Raw genomic sequence first — 22,358 nt, forward strand, 5'->3', positions numbered from 1 at the left:
TTAACTAAAGGGAACAATCTATTTGACACAGCTGAAGCTCTGGCTTTCCTTAAAAACTAACTAATTTAATAAAAGTCACAGTTGTATTACACACAATGCACTGTTTTTTGAGAACAAAAATTCGTAACTAATGCAATTTTTACATTCTGACAAAAAATAAAAATAATTATGAATACAAATAAAATAAAAGAAGCCTCCCGTGAGTTACTACAAGCTATAAAGTAGATTTTTAAAACGTTTTATAGAATAAAAGCTCACTGCGGGACGTTGTAGAAATGCGTGTGTGCACCACGACAAAAGAGCCTCATTCACTTTACATTGGGGTTTTTTGCGTGGTGCTGACACGAATGCGTAACTCCACCACGCAATGCGGTGTTATGGAGTCGTGGTGGAGTCACGCATTCTGGTGAGATCAGGTTGAACTAAGCATGTTAAACATTCACATACAAACTGGTTGTTGTGCCTAGTGAGTTGACATTGTTAGATTGGGTTTACATGTAGCTCAGGTTACATATTCACATATAAGCTGTTGTGTGAAAAGCTATTAATTAATAAATGTGTGTAGTGCATAGGCACTCTAGGTTGAATTGCTTAAGGGAAGGCAACTCAATAGGTTATAGGATGCTTGAAACATGAAAGACATAAGCAACAATTAAAACTGTGAAAAATAAATTCTTCACATAGCAAAACGTTGCATTTTCACCAGTAAAGAGAACACTTCAAAGAGTAAATGCCAGAGGTGGGGACTCGAGTCACATGACTTGACTCGAGTCGCATATTTTTTGACTTGAGACTTGACTAACATTGATAAACATTGATAAAAGACTTGACCTTGACTTGGTATTCATGACTTGAGACTTGACTTAAACTTGAGATAGATGACTTGAAAGGACTAGACTGTTTAAAATTAAATATTTGCATTTGTTTTTGTAGTGAGATATTACGTTTAGTTTTTTCGAAAAATTTGATTATAGCGCCATGCGCGCACACCTGAAACCCACTAGAAGGCAGGAGTCAGTTAACATGGCAGCGGCTATCTTTACTCCAAAAATAGTGAAGTTTGGATTCAAGGATTATTTTGTCGATGACGGTAATAAGAAGAGAACAGCGGGATGCAGGGTCTGCAGCATAAAGATCAGTGACACGACAACCACAACATCCAACTTCATTCGTCACTACAAAAAAAAAACACAGAGAAAGATGCGTGCATGTGTTGTGTTAGCTAGAAAGCTAACGTTAAGTTTAAGCTACGTTAGACTTGGTTTCAAATCGATGCATTGCAAAGAGAAGACAAAACGGTAAATTAACACTAGAACCGCCAAGGGATTCATTTTGACTAACCCTGATACTGACGGGCTGTCAGGAGAGAGAGGAAAAGAGATGCCTCGTTTATTTCCCCTGTGTTATTATCAGAAGTTACTGTAAACTGTGAATAATGTAGTTCATCTACTTTTAGTAGTTTGTTTAAATGTTTTAATTATGTTGTTTTTGTTTGTAGAAGTGCATCATTCCTTGATTTATTGTAAAATGAATCTGAACTTTTTGATCTGTTATGATGATAAACTGAAGCAATTTCTAAATTAACCCAATTAACTGAGTTTTAAATAGTCCTACTTAATTAAAGTTTAGTTTATAAGGAACTTATGAAAAGGAACAAATTAAATGATTTGAAAATGATATCTATGTAGGTGCTGACGCTGTTGGCGGTTCTAGTGTTAACAGACATTTAAATTAAATATGTGTAAAGGCAAATGCCATGATTTTCTTACCTGGAATTCTGCCTTTTTGAACAGACTTTTTGATTGAGTCCTAGCTATATTATCTGCAGTTCTAGGGTTAATATGAATCTAATATGATTGTCATCAGTCTAAATATGTAATGAAGATCATAGTGTGGGTTAAATCCATTTTCATAACCACTGTCTTTTTAACTGATTTAAATGCGGAAACTGGGCTTATTCATCAGAATTTCGTATGACTTGACTTGACTTGACTTACTTGACCTGAACAATGACTTGACTTGCTTGACTCTCACCACAGTGACTTGGGACTTGCTTGATACTTGTAGGTCAAGACTTGAGACTTGCACATGTAGGACTTACTCCCACCTCTGGTAAATGCAGCTGCCAGTAGAACTGCACCTTTTCATCTTTAGCAGCTCTACATTTGTCACTTGCTCTCATTTGGATTTCATATTAAATTCATAATGCGAGTGAAAACCTAGGCTATCACTTGGGAATCATAGCCTACCCTGAGTGCAACTCCGAGGTGTAAACAGAGTAAAAATAGCCTGATATCACAGGCTTCCCTACAGTCCCGTTATATAATGGTCCAAGCTAGGATGAATGACATCACGGGTAGTCCAGCAATCACAAACCCTATGTCCTTTACAACCAGCTGGCAATGTAAAACACTGGGTAGTATATATAACATACGCAACAATCCTTATAAACGGTCTAAACATGAAACACAAATATGTAACAACATTTTCGCAAACACTGGACAAATTATGCGAGTGTGGTTAGTTGTTCTTCGTCTCTTTTCGTGTAGAGAAAACACTTCCGCGATGGTGAAACGTAGATAAAAATGTACTGCTTGCCTTTGACAGTCATTATCAGTAAGAAAATAGTTCAACATAACACCTATACGACACGAAGCAACCTTATTTAGCAGTGTATGTCAATGATAAGCGTTACAAAACATCCTACAAAGAGCAAATGTTTGAGCCGAGGTCGAGTGGCGCAGTTACTGAAAGTACAGCGGCTGCCCGACATCAGCTCTGCCGACGAACGCGCTCCTCGCTCGGTCAGAATCCAGCCAAACCTCCGCTCTCTTTCGCCCCACTTAAACACTAGTTTGCATGTACGTCCCGAAATGACAAGTACATAAACCCAAAGCCCGCATGCCCCCGTGCTGTTTGGTCACTTAAAACTAGGTCAGAGGGCGAAGAAAACATTGTCCGAGGCTTTGAAGTAAACCAAAGCGTCAGCGCCACCCTGCCCAGTTCTTCCAGCCATTTTCTCTTCACAGCTCCAAAGAACGAAAAAGTGGCATGGCGAAAGCATGACAGCTTGGTCAAAGGAGTAGTGAATGAAGAGTTTTGTGTGACTTACTGTAGGGTGTAACGGGCTGCTGAGTTTGTGTCTCTCCTTGTTGCCAGGGCTCCCCTGCTCTGCTCCGGCGCTGGCGGTGGAAAGCGTCTCCCCTCCTAATGATGTTTGCAGCGCACAGCTAATAGCTCTCTGCCCCCACCTTCAGAGAGAGACAGAAAGAGAGAGATGGGGGGGGGGAGCAGTTTGTACGCTTCTCATGCAAAAATATGAGGGCTCGGAGCTCTGCAAACAGAGACTGAATTACAAGTTCACTGACAGTAGGCCTACTAGGGCGTGAGAATGCACAGTAGGCTACATATGTTCAGTGTAAGTAAGTAAGTGTATTGAGTGTATTTGGATATATGTATAGCAGCATAGAAATTCCAGAAACTGCATGTTTTTTTTTCATTTTTTATTTAATTTATAAAAGTGTAAATCATTGGTTTAGACGGTGTGTTTCCTTAGCTAAACATCCCTCAAAAAAGTAAGCTGTGATAACCCTCAGTTAAAATAATGAACTTCAACTTTTGACCACATCACTAAACGTTTAAGAATGTATAAGGTGGCTACACTTTTGGGGTATTTGTATTTTACTTGCAGGTCCTGGCAGTCATCTGAGGTAGAAAGCTCAAAATCCTAGGGAGAATCAGTTTAGCTGAGAGCAATGACTAATAGTCAGCTAGTCAGTCACAAGGTGGAAAATCTCAGCAGCTGATAGTGACTGCTTTTACACACACACACACACACACACACACACACACACACACACACACACACACACACACACACACACACACACACACACACACACACACACACACACACACACACACACACACACACACACACACACACACACACACACACACTCTCTCTCTAACAGCACACCCAATCTAGGAATACTAGAAAACATGTTGACTAAATACTTTTACTCATTACATGATTTAGGTGTTGCTAAATCACATTAAGCTGCTAAATTAAATTGGCTTTTTGTGGTTCAAACATTTGACAATTGATGTATCTATTCATTTTGCATTCCTATATGATACAAAATCAGCCACAACATTGAAATTAAACAAATTAAACAATTGACAATTCAAATACTTTTATTTTTTGTGTATTTTATCTTGACCCCTGTGACCTCTCCCAGATTTCCAATATGGCAGCCTTCTCCTCTTGGACACAGGAGAGTGCAACCTGACACTGAATGAGCCGTCGGGTGCACAAGGCTGCAGAGTGACAGACGATCTGGGATGTATCCCACTCCCAGCCAGTCAGTCAGTCAATAAGTGGCCTATTGTCCCGCGCTCTATTGTGCCATTGTCACATGTACGCCATACAAAGAGATAGAGAGGTAGGCTACCCTGTGTGCCAGGAGGCTAGCATTACATTCATGGCCTGGATGCATAGAAATTAAGAGACACCGTCTGCTGGTGTATAGTCAGACCTTGATATTTGAATGCCCACAAGAATGAATAGTTTCAGTTAGCAACAACCATTTATTATGCAGTCTGTGTACAGGTTGGTTGATACTAGAGTATCTTTAGTGCTTCCTGTAGTGTCAATTTCACATTGTACACAGCATGACTTACTCACACAGCACATGTATCAAGTCAGAATGCAAGAGGAAACAGTACATGCACTACTGTAAATGTCATGTCAATTTAGAATTCAGTCGTACTGCTTCAAGTGTTGTTAGCGCACAGAAGTGCATGCATTCACTCATTTGCATACACACAAGCGTGTACTCGTTCCAGTCTTGGATCGCTCTCCCTTTCGTCTGTGCATGTACCCACAGGTGTACACCTACTCACTACACAGTGGGTGGATGAATCGCATGGAAAGCTCCAGGTGAGACTTCTTGCATAGGACCTGCAGAGGTACTGTACATGTACAGTAGGAAAAGTTAAGTAGGTAATTTCCTGTTTGGCAAAGCATTCATTTGAATGTGTTGCAACATTCACAGTACAATGATAATGCATAGTTGTGCGTGTGTGTAGTTATGGCGTGCTTGAGTAATGAATAAGAGCTGCTTTCAAAAGAGGAGCAGATTCTTTCAGGGTTGGGTTACTCCCTAGAGATGTATCTGTGTTCTTTGTAGGAGATGTGAGTAGTATACTCTGGGACAACAAAGTGTACCAGGTGTGGCATGTACGGTATGGGTAGAGCCCTGAGAAATGGAGGCTGGCTGTTTAGACCTGCATACCTGTATGGCTGTATGTGAGATCAAATGACTTAGATCTGAAATATAAATGCATTTTTTGAAACCTCAGTGATTTTAAAGTTTTCTTTTGTGAGAAAGGGTGCCAAGTTTAACATTAAATAGAAAACTAAATAGGAGACATCCACTCCTTAACTGACAAGTATACACAAACAAGGAATTTGACACCACACCTGGGATATGAATAAATAACACACTAAAACACTTTGGAAGCAACCCTTCAGGGATTTTAAGAGATTTTATGAACATCCGTCCTTTATTTGTCAGCAGAGAGACAATGTAGCGCAGTGTCTGAAGTGCATGCCACTTCACACAGTTCACTCAATTGAGCAGCCCAGCTCTTCAGGTGCTTTTATTGCTTTTTTATTCAACTGTATGTGAATTTTCTGATTTACCTGTTCAGGCAAAGGCATGGAAAAGCATCTCTTCAAATCTTCTGCGAAAAAGTATTTCATAGTTTAAGAGGAACACTCATGCTTTGAAAGCTGTCACTTCAGATTTGAAGGCTTCAGTGTCTGCTGAAGTTCAAGGGACGGTGTGTTTCCTCACTGCTCCCTCTTTTGTTCAAATGTGGAAGTGTTTACAAGTTCCAGGGCTAGACTGCATCATGTTGAACACTTTGACATGATACAAGTAATAACGACTTAAGACATCCACATTATCCACAGTTCTACTTTATAACAGACAGGGGACTCAACTTTGAAATGCTGATATACTGTGAAACATAACAGTTAATACCAACTTTCTTTTATTATTCCCATACACCCCTGTCAAATAAAATAATGTACCCCTTAAGGTCGCTATTTATTTTAGCTGCTCATGCATTACCTTAATGTTTAATGTTTAGCATTAGTTTCAACTAATTTGAGCTATTTTAACCATTATCCAATAATTCTAACTAACATATTTGCTAAGTTTAATTTATATAGCACATTTATAAACGATTTTTGGTCGAGCCAAATTGCTGTACATATAATTAAAATAGCCTACAGTAGAGACACTTTACAGCAAATACAATAGCACAGATTGTTCAGAATATCAGTATGAGAAAACATTTTTCATTCACACTGTCAACACGTTGAGCGCATTTGCAGTTCTTTTTATATTCAATTTCTTTTTTTTTCATTATTTGATCTATTATTTGAGCAATGGGTTACGGCAAAGTAACTGCTAACTTCACAACACTGCGAAACAGTCAACATTCCCTTGAATTTTTGTTCATCTTGATTTATTAAAGAACAAAAAGTATATTGACTTTTTTATTTCTTGCAGTCAGGTTCCCAATTTATTTTATTTCCAATATCCTTCACCCATTGTGTATATTGTTATAGTGCTGTTGATGCATCTGAGCTGCACGTTGTAAACCTAACATTAAAATAACTCAAATCCAGCTTCTGCATCATCTTATTCAATAACAATCACAAGCTGCCTAATATACCACCACTTTCACACCACCTCTCTAACAACCAAATTACACAGGCTTAAAGTTGCCCTTGCAAGTTTAATCCTATACAGTGAATGCCTGCTATCGGCTAACCTGTTCTCACACACCTTCCCCATTCCACGACAAGGGGAAACGAGCGGGGAGGATTAGGATGCAAAGAGAGTTTCATAATCTGTGTATTAACAGCAGCCAATTAAATCACGCTGTCTTGGGTAGGCAGATTTTGGGAAGTAATCTGGAGTGTTTTAATGTGATCTGTGTAAAAAGTTCAGACCTAATTGGAATGGAGAAACATAAACATCAAAGTCAAGACTGAACACACACATATCATGCAGGCTGGCAGTGTTTTTCTGCTCCCCCACATGCATACAGGGAAATCTAACGTGTGAATGTTACTATTGAAGGAGATCAGTAACAGCATTATATTCTTGCTTTGATAAAACATAGATGGGTGAAAAGAGAGTATTGTGTGTATGTGTGTCTCCTCTGTATGGAAAAATAATTGGCTTCAATAACTTATTATTAGACTGCTGCCTTTGTAGATGATACTGCAGTATTACAGAGACACAGACAGTTTTTCTTCTAATATTCTGAATTGTTGTTTTACCCTTTCCACTTCCTGTTTAAACTGCAAATGATTTTGATAGAAATATTGAATTTCCCTTTTCACCTGTGTTGTGATTCTCCCAGATACAGTGTCTGTATTTTTGGAAATGTTTTGACTGTGTTCAACGCTGCTTCCCCCCAAATAAAAACAACCCCAACCCTCATGTATCATAAATGAGGATGGCTCCTCTGCCTTCCTTTCTGTCTAATAGGGCAAGATGAAATGTGGGTTATGCCCACGCCACTCTCCTCCTACAAAGCAGCAACTTTAATTATTGACCAGGCAAGGGAGGCTCTCCAACACACTTTCATAAAAACACAAACACCCCAGTGTACACAAACACACACGCCTACACCAGTCGTGAGTGATATAAGGACAGGCTTCATCGTACACACTCATCATCGCGGGGTCAGAGAGGAGTCAGCTGGATAATAGATGAGCTTTACACCCTGCATGGGTGCACTTTTTTGGCTATGATAATGACAGATGTATTTGAGTGAAGACAAGAAGTAGAGCAGAGTGTCCCTTTGATCCATCTGTTCATGTCACCTGAGTATATGTTCAACTAGGTTTGTCCCACATTTCTCCGAACATAGTAAGCATACTAAAATAATTTTCATTTGTAAATCAGTTTGAAAGTTGGGAGAACATTAATGTTGCTCATCAATGGATTTCTAAAGGGGTTAGGCTGACATTTAACAGTTAAATGTGAAGACAGATACCACTATTTTATGAATATGTACAGTAAATATGAAGAAACAGTAAGCAACTTAGCGTCAATACTAGAAACATGGGGACACAACCAGTGTGGCTCTGTCTAAAAGGTTATAAAAAGGGGACTTCAAGTACCTGTAAAGCTCAGTAAGAATCAAATTGTGTTGTTGTCGGCCAGACATTGTTTTGGCCATGAGCTGTGACTTCCTGGAGACAGACAGTGTTATCCATCCAACTGTTGGTCAGAAACATAGACTTTATAGATAAAGTCAGAAGGCTTTTCCTTTCATTAACTTGCCTACAATCCACAATGTGATGGGTTTTATTCATTTTATATGAATGTAAATAAAACATTGGATTTTGTCAAAACTAACAGACTGGATTTAAGCATGATATCAGAGGTAGTAAGGTAAAGCTGGGCTCAGACTAGAGGAGTTTCTGGTTGCAACATGCTCTTATGGAGAATGTCGGGAGTTAAAAACCAGGCAGGCAGATGAAAGCAAGAAGGGAAGGGAAAGTTGTCAGAGTCAGACAGAATGGGAATTTCCTGGCAGCTATTCATGGCACACAAGGACATCTGCTCTCTGGTTGTACAAATATATCCAGATGAACTTGAACACATTTCAAGAGATGGGATGGTTATTTTCACCGTATTGCGACATCTTAAAAGGGTCTAAATATTGTTGAAAAGCTAATAATGAACAGATTCAGCAATGATGCGGAGGATGATAGTTGGGGACCCACTTATTGAACATGCTTTTAGAGGACAAGTGGAGCGGGAGGAGCAGACTGGTGCAAATGGCCTGTCTTACCACATGCATCGATTACAATGCGTCACAGTCATCGATCAATGCTGCCTCTGTGGCTTCACCCTGTGACTGCCATCATTAGCACCTTCCACTGTGTCCACAATGTCCTCCTGCCACCTCCCTCTAGCTCTCCCTTTCTTAACTCCCCCATGTATCTCAAGACTTTTTGCCCACATCTAATGAGGTTGCGTACGCTTCTTCTCACCTCTCAGAAATATAGGCTTCGAAGCAGGCCTTTCCCTCGAGGGGTACTTTAGGATCAGCTGTTCAATTAAAGGATCACAATTTTTGTAAATTAAGTGTACTGAGCATTATGAGAGGAATAAAGTGCAATCACACTCAACTACGAATCTGAAGAAAAAAGTTGAATCTATTTTGAGTATTCAAAAAGGTTCAGAACCCATCACCGCTTTGATGTAAAGAAAGTGAAGATCCTTGAATTCAGGTGACACATATATGGGAACTTCAACAACAAGAGATTGATGAGGGGATCAATAACACCTACAGTAAAGTAAATATGTAGCTCGATCAGCTGTTAGCTCACCTTAGCATAAAGACTGCAAACAGGGGTAAACAAACAAGCCTGGCTCTGTTTATAGGTAAACCTTACTCATTAACCCATTATGTCTTAATTATTTATCCATTAGAGAAAAACTAAGGCCCCGGCCACACGAGGACGAAAACGGCTAAACGCATAGGATTAACGCAAACGCAATCGCAAAAAAAGCTTCCGTCCACACACAATATTCACCGGATAGTAGGCTTGTTTGAGACGCATTGCGGCTCGCCTCGAAAGTAGATGAGAATAGCCGATCGCAGCCGGGGGAGGTCTCAAAAAGCTCGCCTGAAGTCGGACAGCTCGGAGTCGGCTTCTTCTTCTTCTTCTTCTTCTTCTTCTTCTTCTTCTTCTTCTTCTCTCGGTCTTTTGGCGGATTGCAAACAACTTTAAGGTGCATACCGCCACCTCCGGAGTCGGCTTGACTCGGTTTGCATTTATAAAGAATGCACACATGTGTTTAATCGTTAATGTCAGATATGTACTAAGTAAATACATTTGTTCCTGCTCAAGATTAGATTCAACTTTATTGTTATTGCACATATTACAGGTACTGAGACAACGAAATGCAGTGTAGCTTCTAACCAGGTGCAACAAGCAGTGAAGTGAAAAGTAATGTACACAATAGACAGAATAAAATATAGAATGAATTGAATGATGAATAAACAGTGAGGGGTATGAATACACTAGATATCAGCCTGTGAGCAGTATGAACAGTGTGTATGAATATGCTAAGATATATAAAATATAAAAACGGTAAGCAGTGCAAGTATAGTATAAAATATATAGATATTAATTTCATGATAAACATTGTGGAACAATGATGAAAAATGTGAATGGAAGTGGCGACGAAAAACTGACACAAAACAACAACAAACTTTTGCCGAGCCAATTGGAGAGTTTCATCAGCAGCACGGGGTAAAAACCACCAATGAGCGCTCAGCTCGAGATACCAGCGAGTCGTTTCCCATCAAGCATTTCGCTTCTGCAGCCCGTGGAGAGGAACTGCGCCGCCTCGCCGCGCCTCGCTCTCAAGGCTGCGGGCGTCTTTGTCCCGCGAGATTTCAACGTCTCATGCAGGCGAGCCTCCAGAGCAAGTCGGACAAAATGACTAACCATCATGCAACGCACTAGCAAGACGTTGATCGCAACTGCGCAGGTCTCGCTTGTCTCAAACAAGCCTAAGAGGCTTCTCAATTCTTAAATTTCCCCTCCTCGACTCCCCTCCTCGAGACTTAGTCCCGCCCACAGGAGATGCGAGGGGAACCGAGGAGAGAGGAGGGGAAGCAGCAGACGTTTAAAGAAATGAGAACTCCTCTCCTCTGAGCGGTCATATTAAAGCGACATCCGTTCATTATTAGTGGCAACAGCTGCATCAACTGTCGAGTGTTTTGTCATATTTTATAATCTCTGTTAGATCAGCTGAACATTGTTCCCCCACATATTTACTTTGAATTCATTGAGAGTGCGGTATAATGAGACAATAACAGGCTACAGATGCGGACACACACACACAAATATATTTATATAAATATATGCAATTTAAAGTATGAGAGCACTCTCATAATAATGTAACACAATCAGAGACTGGATATGGGGAATTGAAATTACGGGCCAAAAGTTGTATTTGCAAGTATTAAAAGTAAGCAGAGGACACCAAACCAACTGAGACCTGTCTGTCCGCCGCATCTGCGCACTGTACAACACACACCTACACACTGTACAACGCGCACCTACACACTGTACCCAGGGGCGCTGTAAGGGGGTGAAAAGTTAGGACGATTCTAAGGGCCCGTGACTGACAGGGGCCCCAAAATGTTTAGAACATTAAGAATAAAAATGTAAGTAACCTTTCATCAATCCTCAATAATTAACATTAATAGAATGTTACATTGATAAATTACTCACTAAACTTACGATTCATTTAACTTATTTTCTTCCAAAAGTTAATTACCCAAAGCCTCTGTACACCCCCTTCTATTTACATGTAATGGTTTGGTCCTGCCTCCAAACGCGTTGTGGCACCGGTGTTGGTACCAGATGTGTTCGGGGTACCAGATGTGTTCGGGGTACCAGATGTGTTCGGGGTACCAGATGTGTTCGGGTGTATTTCCGTCACATCCGTCATCCGTCATATCCGTCATATACTCACCTCCCTCTGCTCCCAGTGCTCTGCTGCCACACACCGGCCGTCTGCGGAACTGCAGCTGGAGGAACTCGGGACAGCTTGTTATGTGTGGGGTGCTATGGTGGGGTCCCATGTACTTGTGCACATAAATAATGTTTCTAATTATTTACAATTAAAAAATATATATTGTGGAAATTGATGTAAGGTATTATACAGAAGAAGTGAGGCAGCATATTTTTGGTATATTCATTTTAATGTCACCCATATATAGGAGGTGTATTGCATCATGTTATCCCTAATATATGTGTGGGTTTATACATTCCTGTATAGTTGAAGGAACAAAAAGTACATTTTTCCTCTTAAATATAGAGAGGTTTTTTTATAGATTCCTGAAACAATGTTCCCTTTTTCTTAAAAGTAGATTAGCGCAATAGTCTTTTTCTTTCACTTTTACCCTTTTATCAAAAGGGTGTTTTTAGGCTATTTTTAAAGAGGGAAGATGCAGAATTACTTGTGAGTTCTGTTTTGAGTGAAAAGATTACCCCTTTGAGTGTTTTTCTTGGTTAAACCATTGATAGGCTTTGCAAATTGCGAGGGACATTTCCCCCAGATATAATGGTTAAATTCTTCTTAAATTAATGATGCGCATCCTGCAGGCCTTGAGAATTGAGTCACACAGTTAAGAGAGGGCCGGGGGGGGGTATGAGGACAGTTAAGCTCTGTGGGTTAGCTGGTCCTGAGGGGGTCATGAGATGATGACTGATACATTCCCAACACGTGTGGCTTTCATAAAGGGAAAACATATGGACTATTGTGTGATAAGCTACATAATAAGAATGTGTTTTGCTTCAAACTGAAACTGTTTGGTTCTCTGCTGGCCCGCGCTGATTCACTGTGAGACAGCGTCTTTGGTATCTCCCAAATAAAATGACCGGAAAAGACGACTGAGTAAACTCCACCCCTTCCTGTTGGTGTTGGTATGAAAGAAGCTGTTCAGCCTTTTGTTCGCTCTCTCTTCGCGCGCTGCCCAGACAGAAGGATCACAGCGCGTGAATCAGGGCAGGAGTACTCCGACGTTACTTATATGATTCTTTATATTGTATAGTAATGTATTATATTGTATTGCATTATTACCTTGTTTAATTAAAACGGATTATTGTTTAACTGGTATCCTGGTGTCTTCTAATTTCCTCCCTGTTATGATTTCAAGCAGGACTCGCCAAAACGACACGCGGAGAGGAGTTGGGTTGTAAAAACCTCATTCCCCAACAATTGTCAGAGAATATTTTAATGACATGTCTTTGTGTTTTATGATTCTCAGTCTTTCTTACATGTCTCCTGCAAGTAATTTCTCAGGAAGATACAGGTCAAAAGGTCTTCTGCCTTTCCTGTGGGAGGAAGGGTTTACTGCCCGATGCAGTTACCAGACAAACAATCTTTGTTTGTTCATCTGTTATCGATTTAGAGTAAAAGCCCGCGCTTCTAAGCTCCGCCCCTTCTCAGAGACCAGGTCCGAGCGGTTCTTTCTTTGTGTTGGCAGAATTGATTTGGCAGCCTGCTTTAACAGTGCGAGTTGCTTTGTTAATCCTCCGGCCGTATTAAACTCTTAATAAATATCAGTGTTTGACATTCAGAACTCCTGCTCCTCCCGTGTCTCTCTGAGTCCTGTCCATTGCAACAGAAGTTTCCCTTACATATATATGTATACACTTTTATAAGGCCACTAGATTAGATAATTACGAAATGTGTAGATAGAATACATATCTTTCAGGTTGTTATTTTGTCATTATGTTTCATGTTTTATTTACCTTTTAGTATTTTTATATAGTATCTGAACTTTGGAGAGGAGTTGGGAGACACACGACACATCAAATCACATCTACAGATCAAGACAAAGCGAATGGAAGTACTCCCATACTCCTAGCGTGAAAATGTTTGTGAAAACGTGTGCAAAGTCTCAGAAAATCCTAAAAATAAGCTCATATTTGAATTGTAGTTAAAAAAACAAATCATTCAGTAAAAACAAGGCCCCACTGATCATCTACTCTCTGATGCCACTTTCACACCAGCGCCTTCTCAGCTCCGGCTCGGAGCTAGAGCCTGAAAAGCGCTGGGTTTTCCAGTTCACACCGGAGCTGCGCCGGCTCTTAGCTCCGGAATCCGCTTCATTTCCAGCTCCAAAAAATTGTCGGTCCAGAGGCAAGAGCTTTGGAGCTAAGAGGTGGCGTCGCTTACGTCTCTCTTACGTCGAGGCGTGCAGGAAACTAAACCCACCTCCCATGGGTCGACTGTCATGCCTGCCTACAAGCAGTAGTGCCTATAAACACACTTTATAAAGTCAGGTAACACTAACCAGGCTTCGTGTGATTCTGTTTATTTGTGCCTTACTTTGACCATCCGTTCACTGTTATCGATCATTGTGGAGAGAGGCAGACGTGTTGTTTTGTATTATTGCAGCTATCGGATGCAAGTAGTCAGTTTAGCTTCGGTTGCTATGCTAACATCACCCGTTTTATACCAGAGAAACTTTCATAACAGCGTTGTGATACCAAACAGTGTCAATGCAGACGGACACACATTCACTTAGGCTAAGGGAACTGGGGATATGCATCAGCTGCTTGTGTGAGTCGGACAGTGAATACTTTAGAGCGGCCGCTGCAGTGTGAGCTAACCGGGAGCTAACGGGAGAATAAACTCCTGTGGAAGAGCAGCCAGCACTGCAGCGGTCGGTAAATGCTGCAGAAACACATTAATAAACAATGAACCACGGCACTCTGGAGAAAAGTATAAGGTTGGAGAAGTCGTTATTCAATTTATTCTGGCTTTGTGTGATTAAAAGCAACACGATCATCGACCCGACGCAGTTGTTGTTGTTGTGAGCTGCCGTTGGGGGGCAAATCAGCGATGTAAACGGTGACGTCATGACGCAGCAAGGGCAGCTCTGGGGCGCCAGTGGGCGGTGTGCACAGAGCGGGAGCTGAAAAGGGAAACCGGAGCTGAACCAGAAAAGCTCCCGCTCGGAGCTAGAAACTGAAAAGCGCTGGTGTGAAAGCCGCATGAGACGATTCCAGGGATGTCTGGCTTGAGTTTCTACCACCAGGGAAAGTGGACAAAAGTGCCCGAGATCAGCCTCTTAATTTACCCAGGGCCTAGTGCTTTGCTATACTCAGGAAACTCGCCTGAGTATTTTATTAAATATCTGAACTTTGGAGAGGAGTTGGGGGACACACGACACATCAAATCACATCTACAGATCAAGACGAAGCGAATGGAAGTACTCATAGCGTGTGAAAATGTTTGTGAAAAACGTGTGCAAAGTCTCTGAAAACGGAGCAGTGGCTGTGATGCTAGCTTTGCGGCTAGCGGTTAGTTGTTGTTGTTTGAAGTTGTTGCTATGGAAACAACATGACGGAGAAAAAATGTATATCTTCTACATATAATAACGAACAAAGTAAAGAATGAAGTGTAGGCTATGCCTGTTTGAAGTTGTTACTATGGAAACAACATGACGGAGAAAAAGTATAATCTTCTACATATAATAACGGACAAAGTAAAGAATGAAGTGTCGGCTATGTTTAAATGTTCGGAATTTGACCATCATGGCCCTCTTGAGTTGCCGTAAAATATGACGGATATGACGGAAATACACCCGAACACATCTGGTACCCCGAACACATCTGGTACCTACACCGGCACTTGCAGAGAGTGAAAGCATGTGAGGAGGGATGCTAGTAATTAGCATACATACGTGTGTTGTACCATGTTTCAACGACCAACAAAGTCAGGCTCTAAGAAAAGAAGAGAAAGGAGAGAAAGACTAGAGAGAGGGACTAAAGGGCAACAATATGTCACCCAGTTTTTCACAAGAAAAGGTGGGTGTGGTGACTGTGGTCCATGAGTGGTGCAAATTAGTCTGCTAGCTAATGTTTTTTTGTTTACTAAGCTGACATTAAGTACTGTTAATATATTTACAGAAAATTCAGAGGTCTTTCATTTCACTGCTCTTTTAGCTGACATTTGAAGGTATGGTAGGTAATTCACTTCAGAAACACTTTTTGTTATATATTCCATGGAATGATCTTAACATCCCGATAGCAATGAATATATTAAATGATTTGACAACAAATACATACAAAAATGTCATCTGTAGAAGCCGTGGCGCTTTAAAAAGCACGACCAATCATCTGAGCCGGCCCGGCTAAAATAACTGGATGGCCTACCTGCCTGTCAGCCTTCCATCTGGGCACAAACTTATCACGTGCACTCATTGGTCATGTGCGCGTTTGTGTGTGTTGGAGGAGGGGCTCTGTAAGGAACTCTGAAGGAAGGGGCAGATTTTTTTCGGTTGTGTACTTTCAAATTCTAGCGCACTTGAGCTGGTTTCTCCATTCTTACCTACCTACCTTTAATAAATGCAGGCACATTTTTAGCGCCTATTCTAATCATACTAAATCAGTTGTCCCTCCCCCTGGTGCCAGGACCAACAGATCCATCTTTAGGCTCAGCAGCCCTGTCCCCCCATAAGGCTGAACCTGAACCAGCTTTTCTCCCAACTGAAGGAGGTGAGCAGCATTGTGTTGAATGACATGCCACTTAACATATCTGAAGGGAGACTGGAATACAAAATATATATATATATATAACAAAAAGCTAACATCTAATTTAAATTATACATTTCAAACACAGTATTTACCCACACAGCCAATTATCTATATAAAACAAAAAACTGCTTTCAGTCTATTTAGGATGATGGACAGTTTGAAGCATTGAGTGATCAGTCTGTATTAGGTAAACAAAATGTTAATCACCGACATTTTGTTTATGATATTAATACTAATGTTATTATATTAAAGCAGGGGTGGGGAACCTACGGCCCCCGGGCCGTATACGATCCGCTAGACCATTTGGTACGGCCCTCGAGGTAATTTATAAACAAAGTGGCCTGTGCCTGGCAGTGTTGGGCAAGTTACTTCCAAAATGTAATATATTACATATTACTTATTACTCTCTTTTGAAAGTAATAAGTTACATTACAAAATTACTGTCTCTGAAATGTAATGAGTTACACTACTTTAGTTACTTTTCTAGTTACTTTCACCAAAATAACCGCAAAAGAATGGCTAGATATTTTAAATGCTAAAATGTAGTTTAGTGCAGCTCATTATGCTTCCAGTGAAGGGCGATGTAGTATAGCATAACAACTGTGTAGGCCCTTAAGGCTACTAACAACTTGTATTACACGGGTTAGTTGAATACTCGATTCTGATTGTAACTTCTTAACATGTGACACGTTGTTAATCCAGCACAGACCGCTGTCAAGGACTGTAATGAAGGTTGCTAAGGAGGATCAAGAAAGAGAAAGGAAAAGAGTTTAAAAGACAGAGCGCTGGACGTCAGATAAATCACCAGAAGAAGGCAGACAGGAAGTACACACTAACAGGACACGGAATGGGCTCTGTAGTGTGTTTAGTATGTGGCCGTGTGCAGGCCCGGCTCCAGAACAACATGACTCAGGGTGCCTCTGAGGTTACAGGGGGCGCAGCAGTAGCAGGTTTACATGAGCAATAGTGGCCGGCAACAGCAATGAAAAATAGCATTGATGGTCCCAATGAACAGATTATGGCATTTGTTATGTTTTGAAACCAAGCAAGTGAGAACATTTCAAGTGAGTTAAAAGTGCAATCCTGAAATATCTCATATAGTCCAAAGTGGACTATGGCAAAGAAAAGCACAACAGCTTCAAAACTGTACTGATAAAACAAATGAGAACATATTGCAAATCAAGGCAAATATGATTTGAACCAGCTCATGGTTTGAAATGGCAAACATTGAAAAGCAAAAGTATTATTAAAACCATGTACTAAACATCACCTTGGTCCCATCATATACTCTGGAAAGAGAATATTGACTGTGCTTGAAAACTGGTATCACATCATCATGTGAGGTTGACTTTGTGACCTGGAGATCATTTCAGCTGCAACATTAGCTTGTTGATAAGCTTGGGATATGAGATCTTTTTGTAGCCATTCGTGGTGAAGGCATCTGTGCTATTTTTGACCCAACATTTCTACAGGCATGGCAGAATATGGCACTATTTTCACATGAATATTCTAGCCCTTGTCTATTTGTATACCACGAGCTGCAAAATGACCACCTAACCCCACTGTACGGGCGGGTACTTGTTTAGATATACCTGGGCAGGCTCTGTTTTGCCGTGGTATCCTGGCACCTGCGGGCCGCAGAGGGGCGGCGTAGTTTGGGGCGACGAAGACTGCTGCTCCGGGGGCGAGGGCGGCGAGTCAGGCGGGAGTAAGCTAGTGTCCACAACGGAGGGTAACGTGATGTCCCCATCTGACCTGTTGCTACGGTCTGCAGTAGATGCAGTGTTGCTGGCGTTTAGTGATGGTTGCTTTAAAGGGGAAAGGAAACACCAATTACAGTTATAATATTCCGGTAGTTTATTCATTTTACAATGGATATCGATCGTAATATTTATTGTATATGATATTACTCGCCAAAAGAAAATTAATTAAGTCAACACAACGTAGCAGATATGGCAGCGATGGAGGAATTTTGCAATGAGATCGACGTTTTGAACGATGAATTTGACTATTCGTCGGGAGATGACATTGATGTGGAAGCATAGTTACCAGGCATCCCATGGCCTATGCTTATGAACCGATTCGGTCGAATAGAGTGGCATACGATCCGGAATAAAAAAATTTAAAAAACACAATGCTAACAGTGAGCCTCTGAATTAGCCCCGAGCGAAAATGCTAACCTATTACTGCACCGAAGATCACTCCTAGCTCCCTTATTACTTATCCTAGCCGCACATCCAACACATCGTTTATGATCGCAAGGAGACACAGAATCTAACGGTGCCCACCTCAACACTGAAAGATACAAACGCGAGGTTATCCACAAAAACGTACTTCAAAACAATTGGCGCTAGGTACTAACATACGCCAGGCTAACGGCTTACCTTCCTCATTGTCTGGTCTAAACTGGTCTTCAATGGCATTACAACGATAAAAACGATGATGTAGTTAATCCATAGGTTAATATCCAATGGGGCTGTGTCCCCTTTGAAATGTTCTGATAATCTATAAGCAATACAACTGCAATTCCGTTATCTGCTGTCCGCTCTGTGCTCCGTACGCTCTGGGTCCTGCAATACCATCCATCAATAGCAATACTAGCCTTTTTAGGGCTGTTTTCGACAGATGAGCGTGTGTATGCCAGTTTAATTAGTTGAGCTATAGAACACCCCCAATTCTCTATTGTACGTCATAATAGCTACCATTTAGTTTGGACGCGATTGCGTTAATTAATAAGGTCACACTGTGTCAGTAAATACATGTGTGAGCTAGTAATCTGGTAGTGCTGCAATATTTACCTCTCTCTCGGCAGCTGAAGCAACTCGTTTGGTGGCTCGAACTTCACGTTTGTTGACACTGTCATTGTCTTGCGCGGCCGACGTGCTGGGACGGTCGGTGTTCCCGACTGCATACGTTGAGAAATCGAATATTGTGGGAACAGATCCTGGCTTCAAATCCAATGTTTTGTATTGAACCAGGCATCCAGACTGGACTTTGAGCAGCTTCTCATCCTTTAGTGGCAGCCTATGGAAATGTACTTCTTCCTTCTTTGTATAAAATCCATTTGTGCAGCCTGGGGCAATACAATAAACTCCTGACGACGACCGTTTTCTTGTAATGTAAACTACTGGTGCATTGCACGCCATGTTGTTTGTTATTGAGCTTTGGCCCAGGAAGCCGTACCCAATCAGTGACGTCACTGGGAAAGTCCCGGAGCAATGGAAGCGCCCATGGTCATTAGGCACATATTTCAAAAAGTAAATTTGCGTATCTCGATCGTTTATATTGGAAATAGACTAGATAAATACATTTCCTAATGGTAATATTGTCGCATGGAAAGCAGTTTGAAAAGTGTTTCCATTTCCCTTTAACCATTTTCGTATAAATGTTTATCCACAGATGTGTGTCACTGCTGTGGAAGCACTTTGGAAATGATGCACGCGCAGCGGAGCAGGTCACGCGCACCTGACACAATTTGTTGTTAGTATTTTTCGCTCCGTTCTCTTTTTTGAATAGAGGGTGCATAACATTCAACTGCCCCGAAGATCCCGACGCGAAGCCTGAAGAGTAAACACCAGGTTTACTAATCTACCCACACAATTTGTCTGGTGTCGGAATGTCTCGCTATGTTAGTACATTGTAAAAAAACAAAACACCATTTAATTTCGGGTTAAAATGTGTTGTAACTGCGTTACTGAGCATTGTAACGGGTAATATATTACCCACATTTCATTAGTAATGCGTTACATTACTTCGTTACAGCAAAAAGTAATATATTACTGTAACTCCGTTACTTTTGTAACGCGTTACACCCAACACTGGTGCCTGGTGGTGGGGCCCAATGTGATATATTTTCATGGGGCCCAAAATCCCTGGCGGCGCCCCTGACTGTACCACACACACCTACACACTGTACCACACACACCTACAGCTCCTAAAGCATAATCAGGCTACAGCCGTTGTGTATTTTATTATGTGAGGCACTAAATGGTCTTAGAAAAATATTGACTCTTTGTTTGTAGATATCTACTAAACTAAAGCAAATAAAGAGAGTAGGTCTGTTATACTGAGTGATATATATTTTACACACTGCTCTGCTTTCTGCACCTCACAGCTGTTATCACTGTAAACATCGCGTTGCGATGAGAGCAGGTTCTAAAATAATATCCAGGGGATGCATGCAGAGCTGTCATTGGCTGAGATAAGTCCGGCCGTGCGTCACGCCTCCACCGTTCCCGGAAATGCATCCGCGGAGGAGCCGTGGAGGAACCATCAGTGTATCCTCGGTTATAGCTCCTCCAGAGAGCCTCCTCGACGCTCGATCCCCGGTGTGCATTTAGAGAAATGAGACGTCCTTCAAAATGGCGCGCTGAAATTCATTTCCGGGTCACTACCAGAGGACCGAGGAGTCGAGGAGGGGAAATTTGAGTATTGAGAAGCCTCTCTAGTGTCTGTCCCATAGACTGTATATATAAATGGACGTAGGGTCCGTGACGTCACCCATAGGATTCTGCAGAGTTGCCGTGAAGCCCTTAGTAGGCGGAGTCGCCCCCTAACGGCTCGACAGTGACGTCAGAGTCTAACTCCCGCCTTCTCCCGCCTGCTCCAAATAAGGGCAAAGAGGCGGTGCTGAGGCGGGACAGGGCGGGACCTGCTGCCACCGAGCGTGACATTCCAGACCTAGCTCAGGCTAAGAAGCTAAGCTAACATGCTCTCAGTATTAAGCTAACAACCTATGCTAACAACCCAGCTTGCGGTCAGTGCTCCTCGTTCCCGGCATATTCTGAAGGTAAGATACCCTGTAACTTTACAAAACTTGTCCTTTTGATTTAAATGTTCTTGAACCTACACTATACAATTGTTTTTTAAGTGCTTCACCGTTTTTCAAATATAAATGTCATTTAACTAAACTTTGTAAACTAGCAGAGATATGGCCAGTGTTGCGTGAATTAAATGTGATTAATGAAATATGACTGTAGAAAAAGAAAGCTGCTTTTATATTGATTAATTATTTTTTATTTATTTCAGCATTAAGAAAAAAGAAGATTGCAACCTCCTCCACGCCAAACTGCACAACCTGTAAATTGATGGTCCTGGCTTACTTTACATGACTTCAGATGGTTGACATTACACACAAACATACTATACATATACATGTGTGCACAATTGTAGATAAACAGCACACAGTATATAAATATATATATATATATATAAACTGTGTGCTGTTAATCTGTTTTTTGAGGTTTTGCTCTCTTGTTACTTTTAACCATACAGGTGTGATTTCATAGTTATTTTGTATGTTATTGTCAAAGGAACAAAATGAGCAACCCTTTATACTTAATTGATATTCCTCATTATCTGAAGCATTTGCTACTCTCATTTATTTTCCTCCCATAGTGACTGTATGGATAATCGGAGACAGCTATGTCCGGCGTGGAGCCCAGAGAGCTACAGAGACCATCGGCAGCAACCTTGGCCTCGACCTGAGGGTGTGCTGGTTCGGTTGGGGTGGACTGCGCTGGAGAGGTGTCCTCCCTTTCTTTTCCTACTCCCTGCGAGGAAGAGCAGTCCCGGATGTCCTCCTCATCCACTGTGGCGGCAATGACTTGGGGGATGTGCCCAGTGTTCAGTTGCTGAACCAGATGAAGGAGGACCTGCACCAGCTTCACCATCGGCACCCTGGCATGAAGATCATGCTCTCCCAGAGGCGCCGTGGAGGGCTGGTGCAAATCCTGTCAAAATTGACAAGGCCCGGAAGTTTGTTAACAGTGTGATGGCTTCTTTTGTTCATAGCCTAAATGGTGTCATTGTTGACCACTCCAACATTAGACATGACAGTCCTGGGCTGTTTTTGCGAGATGGAGTGCATTTCACCCCTAGGGGAAATGATATTTTTTTTAAAGTCACTAGCCAATTGCCTGAAAGACCACCTCCAAAGACTGTGAACTGCTAAAATGTCAGTATCACTGTTTTTGGATTTGGCCTTTAGAGTATGTATTCTAAGGCCCTTGCTAAGCCCAGACTGTCATGGCTAATGTTGAGTTAGATATTACATCTGTAGCCATAACACTGTTAACATCGCTGCTCTTCCTCAAATCCCACCCCCCCCTCTTCCCCCAATGGATTCTGTAGCTCTCCAGGCCCATGCTGGGCATGGCTGTCTGTCAAACCTTTTATTTTGTATTTG

The sequence above is a fragment of the Pseudochaenichthys georgianus genome, chromosome 11 (assembly GCF_902827115.2).
Source record: "Pseudochaenichthys georgianus chromosome 11, fPseGeo1.2, whole genome shotgun sequence".
Taxonomy (NCBI): domain Eukaryota; kingdom Metazoa; phylum Chordata; class Actinopteri; order Perciformes; family Channichthyidae; genus Pseudochaenichthys; species Pseudochaenichthys georgianus.